The following is a 7,082-nucleotide window of genomic DNA, read 5'->3' as shown; positions in this document are numbered from 1 at the left end:
GGGCCACTGCTCATGAATAACAGATTGTACCAATTATTCATGTGTATGCAGGTTGCTGAAATCTTAAAAGATCGGCCCTAATGATTTCGTGCTTGCCAAGCTTTGGATGTCCTTAATGCGATATCTACTGGAAACGGTGGAACCATTGAACTTCTTTATATGCAGGTCAAAGTTTTACGTATGCTGAATTCTGTGGTTGTCATCCACTGTTAAGCAAAGTTGTTTGACAATGTAGTTCTGATTTCCTTGTTCAGCTCTATGCCCCTACTACTGTGGCACTAGCTCATGACTTTTGGCTATTACACTATATGCCTGTGATGGAAGATGGCAGTCTCGTTGTATGTACCTCATAGTAAACTAGTGGAATGCAAAATGAGCTCATCTTAGTTGCTTTAGGTTGATTTATTAAATTCTTGAAAAATATTAGGTCTGTGAAAGATCGCTGCACAACACTCCAAATGGTCCCAGTATGCCACCTGTTCAGCATTTTGTAAGAGCTGAAATACTGCCAAGCGGATACTTGATCAGACCTTGTGAAGGAGATGGCTCCATAATCCATATAGTTGACCACATAGACTTAGAGGTATTCCGCTTAACATACAGGTTTCATCATAGAGTTTGCTACCCATGCTATAATAACCGTATTGCTTGCCAACGGCCATGGAGTGTGCCTGAAGTGACCCGCCCACTATATGAACTGTCAACATTGCTTGCTCAGAAGACAACAATGGCGGTATGATATTTAGATTCTATGCAGTTCTCTCCTTTGTGCCAGTCATGCCATTGTATTGGTTTCAGATATCAATCTCAGTTTTTGGAATGTATTTGTGAATGTACTAAAGTATCTAAAAAGAGATGAATATACCATTTTGTTCTCTAATTTGACACTGTAATATCTTGCAGGCTTTACACCAATTAAGACAGATCTCACATGAAGTTTCTTAGCCTACTGTCACAGGATGGGGAAGAAGACCTGCAGCATTATGAGCACTCAGCCAATGATTGAGCAAGTAGGTTTCTGAGTTATTGACATTACGTTCTGATGGCTTCTAATTTTTTATGAATCTAAAATTTACTTTATTTTTTCTCTAGGGATTTCAATGAGGCTGTAAATGGTTTTACAGATAAGGGATGGTCTATGCTTGACAGTGATGGCATTGATGATGTTATTATTCTTGTGAACTCTTCTTTCGGCAAATTGATGGGACTAAAGTTTCATCCGTCAGCAATGTAGTGCCATGTGCCAAGGCCTCCATGCTTTTACAGGTCAGGAGATTAAATGCACAGTAAGAAACATTATGAGGCTCCACTCGAATCTTTAGATTTTCTCTGAAAAGCAAAAGGAATTGATAAATGGATGAAAGTTAAGTTGTGGTACATATTGCCTCAAACTACAACTATATATACCACAGTAAATTTAAAAAATATTTTTTGTTTTGTAAAATAAGATAATAAGATCAAGAGTTGAAATTTAAGATAATTCCAAGATGTTTGATGGCTAGACCAAGTAACCATTACCTTTGTGTTCAATACTGTAGGTCACTATCCTTGAAAACTGAAACGAATGTTAAAACATAATTTTCTTTCTCACTGAATCTTCAGGTCCCGTACATGCATAGTAGTTCTATGGGTAATTACAACAAATCTCTTAAGGAAAAATCTCTTAGAGAGTAGTTTACATGCATAGTAGTTCATCTTTCGTTCTGTTTGTGTTTTGATACTGTATTTATCTAGAGGTGTTCGTCTTTATTTCTTCTGTGTTTTTTATTTTTTGATCTGTAAAGTTGTTGAGTGCTTATGCTTCTGGGCATTGGTGTTTGCCCTTCCCATTGGTTTTGCTACCTGTATGCATATCTTTGGCCCGTTGGTTTGCTCGTTTGGTGGTTTTTTTTTGTGACAGCATGCTGCATTTCCTACTCTTTTAGTATGATTTATAAATCATGCTGCTACTAAAGATTCCATGTTTTGGCCTGCAGGCTTGTTGTGTTGAATATATCATTCTGGAGAGTGACACCTTATCATCTCTATTTCCTAATGCACATTTAAGCTTGGGAGGACTTGAATTAATTTCAAAACACCTATTTGCTTTGCTCACTACCATCACTGTTCTTCCTACTGTTTGGATGCAAGATCTCACTCTAGTTAGTTACATCCCAGATGAGTGATTTATTAATTAAGGAACTTTTCAAAGGAAAGAAGTACAAATTTAGGGGAGCGAGAAAACCTTCTATCCAAAATCTCAGGTGTCTTTCAACTTTTCTCTACTCTTTTTTGGTTGATCCTTGTCCTTTTTTTGGGCTTGTTTTCATTACTGTCCATGTTGATGGTTTGTTTGTAGCCTTTTTTAAACATTTTTCCCAAAGGGTTTTTGATGATTGACTGCAGTAATTTTATGACTTCTGTAGTTGTGTGGTGTTGAATTTGTTTGGTTACGCACCAAGTAATTGCCTGTGGTGCACTGGTTTTAGCTAGGTATTTACTTGTGAATGCACTAATTTGATGGGAAAATAGTTACTTTTAGTGTGTCATGGGGTTAGCTTTTTTTTTTCCTTTTGTTTTTTCTTTGTACATATACTTGGCGAATTACTGAAGCATCACACTATCTATCTTTTATTTCTTTTCATTATTTTTTCTTTTTGTGATGCCTTCTGTGGATTTTGTTCCTCACGTACCATTTTGTGTGCTTCAGATAGCATCATGTTCACTAAGAACTTTTTTCCTTTAATTCTTATATTGAATAGGTGAAAGCAATGATCATGGAGATAGAAGTAGATGAAGAAGATGGAAGATTATGTGATGGTGATTTGGATGGAGGCTTCAATATTATTTTTACTAAAACCCTTGAGCAGCAAATGGTACCAGTGCTTAAATTAGGATGGATTAACATATACTATTACCATATACTAATGAATGGTGAACTTTAATATGCACATTTATGATACACAAAGATGACTAAAAGTTTTCATTTACTATGGTTATACGAGTTTACTACGGCTATCCACAGATTTCTGATACAACTCAAGATTATTGCCATATTTTCTTCCTCTAAAATCCTTGGAAATTTTTCTGATAGTATCTTGTTTCCATGCCTTTTACACATTGTGGTCAAATCCCTAAGATAACATACAGTGATACAAGTTTACTATAGTTCTATACAACTCCCCCCCTCCCCCTGGTTTCCAAAAAATCTAAGTTTCTTGCACTCTATTACCTCAAAACCTTTTAATCACAAATCTGGTCTTATTGGTTGCTTCAGTTTAATGTTGGTTTGTGAATTTTTTTCCATTGGCCTAAATCTTTTCCCTCTGCTTGATGCAGGAATTGTGCCCAACCGCTGAATGTTATTTTTCTGTTGGAAGCTTTGTGTTTCTTTTTTTACAGTTATTTTGGATTTTGTTCTGTTTTTTCCCTTTGTGTACATAGAAGTTTTGCTCCAAAGAAAAACTCCAAAGAAAACATGTGGTGACATGTTCACTACTATTGTCCATGACTTTCCTTTTTTTTCCCAAAAATCTGGTTTTCTTTCGCTCTATTACCTCAAAACCTTTTATCTTGGTTACCCTTCTTTGGTGTAGTATTTTTTTCCCTGGACTTGAATAACAGTGATGTTGATCTAAGGTATAAGCATAGATATAGTACTTTTACAACTTTTATGATGCTGAGATTATGACTTTGTTGCTGATCATAGTCTTAAAGATGGGCATATTCTACTCTTCCTTCCTCAATCTCGCACTTATTTGCTGTATCAATTTTTGGGGCTGCTGGAATAGAAATTATGTACCCCTGATATCACACGTTCCACATTTAGATGTTACTTTTGTAGACTACCACTCATTAATGAAGTTATGCTTTTCACAAATCGATGATATACTGTTTCTTTCTTCTTTCTAAATTTTTTATGTATTTCAATAAGTGAAGATATATGACACAATCACAATATGCTATTTATTCGACCTCTATAATACTTCTACTTAACAAAGACTAAATGGGCATACGTACTATCTATTCCACCGCGCATCATGCGGTGCCCTCCTCCTAGTTCTCTATATATACCTATCTTTTCTATCCGAGACTTCCTAACTCTACTCCTACCATACATTCATAACTCCTTCAGATTGAAAATCTTTTATCATTTCTAAACTTTCATCTTTCACTTCAATTTTAAACCTTACTACCAACTACAACAAATCCATACCTGATTTTTCTTCAAAATGGCAAATACTATTTCACAAAGATGTTGCTTTCTCATCTGATGCAAAAATAGAGGCCAGGTACATTCCTTTTTGTTCAACAGCATACGTTCCAAATTTTTCTCTAATTTACATTTCATCTAAAATATTGTTATCCTAATATCATATGCAGGTTTTACCTCCTCTATTCAAATCATTACTTTCTCAACATGGCCGTCACACAATTACCTTCATGCATGGAACAAAACAATGGAATATTACAGTAAATGCTGACCCGTTTGGAGCAAGATGGGATAAATATTGTGAACAAAATATTACTAATGAACATCACATACTATTGCTTCGACATATTGGGAATTTATTTTTTGATGTTATTAATTTTTGTGAATTGCAACAAGAAGTTAATCTCAGTTGGACAGTCCCTCTAACCAACCTTCATCTTCAGCAAAATTGTATACATTCATAATACATCTTTATCCTTTCTATTTCATAGTAATGTTCCAATCTTACATTATTTATTCCAACAAAAATATTTCTTATGTGCAGTTCATGCTGATCCGCCAATTCATGAAGAAATAGTGACATCTTCACTTCAACCTCATTTTTTGCAAGATTTATCCACTTCAGTATGCTTCTATCAAAACTTTCACTCAGCCGACCCGTATACATTGGTAAAGAATCCTTATTATATTTTCCTTAAATTATTCCCTACCTAACTCATTTCCTTCAACTTAGCTCACTAACTTTTACTTTTTGTATCAGAAAATCCCACGATTTGTTGACTACTTTCTCAACGAACAAAAACTCCACTTATAGCTCTCAAAACTAAAGATAACATAACAGAAATTGGAATCAAAGGCAAGCGGCTCAAAAAAAAATTGGAAAGCTTTCATTCTTCAACATCAACTCCAGCACAATGACGCCCTTATTTTCATTCCAGAATCAAAGACCGTCTTTATTGTTTTAATATTTAACAGCAATGGGGATGAAAAAATTTTCCCTTGGTACCCTGTATTTCATATCCATTATTATAATTAGCCAATTTATTATTATAATTAGTCATTAACTTTTTGTATCTGTAACATTATTCATGAACTATATTATCCTTATTTGTTAATACTCTGTGATTGATCAATAAACATGATTTCATAGCTAAAAATACTACAAAAAGATAAAAATCAATTACAAATTAAACTTTACATCCAATAACAATTTCCTTTTAATAAACATTTACCTTCTTATCCATCTTAATAATAGTTCACCTACTTCATATATAACTGTCATTTATTTTACCAAAATATTTTACATTGTAATAGGATACCATGCATTTCAAAAGCAAAAAATTTTCCACAATATATTTTACCATTATCCACCATTTCATATCCAATTTATCAAATCATCACCTTCTACTTTATAAATAAAACTTTAGATATAATTCCATATACAGTTTCATATAATTCCATATAATTCCATTCTAACATTTTCAGCTATCATATACATCACTCTCCTACATTTACTCCTTTCTTGCTTTTACTTTTCGTTATATGATTTTAGCCTATTTCACTTCCGCACTCAACTCTCATTCTTATAATTACATATTTATCCTAATCTAAACTCAACAACCTATACAGTTTACATGTTTCTTTTTACTCTAACATCACACCAACCCTCAATGACCAATACAAGACAGGGCATAATTGCATTGATCCACCGCCCGTAGCGCGGTCATACCTACTTAGTCTGGACTATCCGCTTATCCCCCTGAGGGAGCACCTGAAGTAGTATTTTCTACCCCACCCAAAAATCAAGAACAATCCATGCCCAAACTCTACGGCAGAAAACATTAGTGGATATAACACTGACTTTTCAAACCCATGTTCTGTTTGTTTTGTTATGAAATCCACGAAAGCAAGACAAGTATGAATACTCCAGAAAGCTATCCCCAATATCCCGAGAGCATCACCCCACACAGAACCTTCCTCAGCATACCCTAGCGGGATGCATTTGCACCGTCGTCTAAACTCAACTCCTTCACTTCTAGCCAGTAGACGATGGCTAAAGATCGACCAAGCGCATCCTGCCAAAGCCACTAGGAGAGCAACCAGGGCTGTTACTCGCCTGTTTTCCCAATACACGACGAATATTTCTGCTCCTAATCCCAAAGTGGCCAGGCCAAGCTGAAAGACGAAGAAGTATATATTCAGTACAGCGATATATATTACTACTAAAAGATAAAAAGAATCTATTACTACTAAAAGAAAAAATGAATCCCCAGCGGTCTTGAAAGAAAATCCCAAAAAAAGAAGAAAGAAGAAAAAGAACCATGATTCATCAAAGCTTGGAAAAATTATACCTGAGGAAGATGGCGTTTCTCACACTTCATCGTCAAGAAAAGGTAGTGCCTTGCCCGTAAACCCCCCAAAATCAGAGATTTTGTCTGCCATCGAAAAGTTGGGTTCTCTTATATGCTTTCTCAGGTACCTCAAGCTAGTATTTATTGTCCGCTCTTGTGTAATGTTGTCCGCTACATTTTCGAGTGCTGCCGACTTGGTACATGTGTCTTGCTTTGTTTCTTTCTTTCTCTGCCTCTTTAGGAGGCCATTTGTTTTGTTTTCCTGATTCATTAGTCTAAAGCAAATGTAAGGGCCTATTTGGAACCGAGTTTTTTGACCAAATTTTTTAACTATTAGTTTTTTAACAACTTTAGTTACAGGAACCCAAAAAAACTTAACAAATTTTTTAACCTACACACTTCAAAATATCTAATACACAAAAAACTTCTTCTTTTCTTCTTCTTTCTCCCCCACCCTGATCCACCACACCTTCATCGCCGGCCACTATCTCCGCCGCCGCTTGCGGCGCCGGCCATCTATTCCGGCATCGGCGTTCCCT

General features: G+C 35.4%; 1 pseudogene; it reads left to right on the top strand.

Annotated features, from left to right (window-relative positions):
• Positions 1-1,234, top strand: part of LOC113776763 — a 4,228-nt pseudogene extending 2,994 nt beyond the window's left edge.
• The last annotated feature ends 5,848 nt before the right edge of the window (positions 1,235-7,082 follow it).

This window comes from Coffea eugenioides, chromosome 7, assembly GCF_003713205.1.
Source record: "Coffea eugenioides isolate CCC68of chromosome 7, Ceug_1.0, whole genome shotgun sequence".
NCBI classification, from domain to species: domain Eukaryota; kingdom Viridiplantae; phylum Streptophyta; class Magnoliopsida; order Gentianales; family Rubiaceae; genus Coffea; species Coffea eugenioides.
Note: the sequence above shows the minus strand (reverse complement) of the source record. Positions and strands in the feature narration are given on the sequence as shown.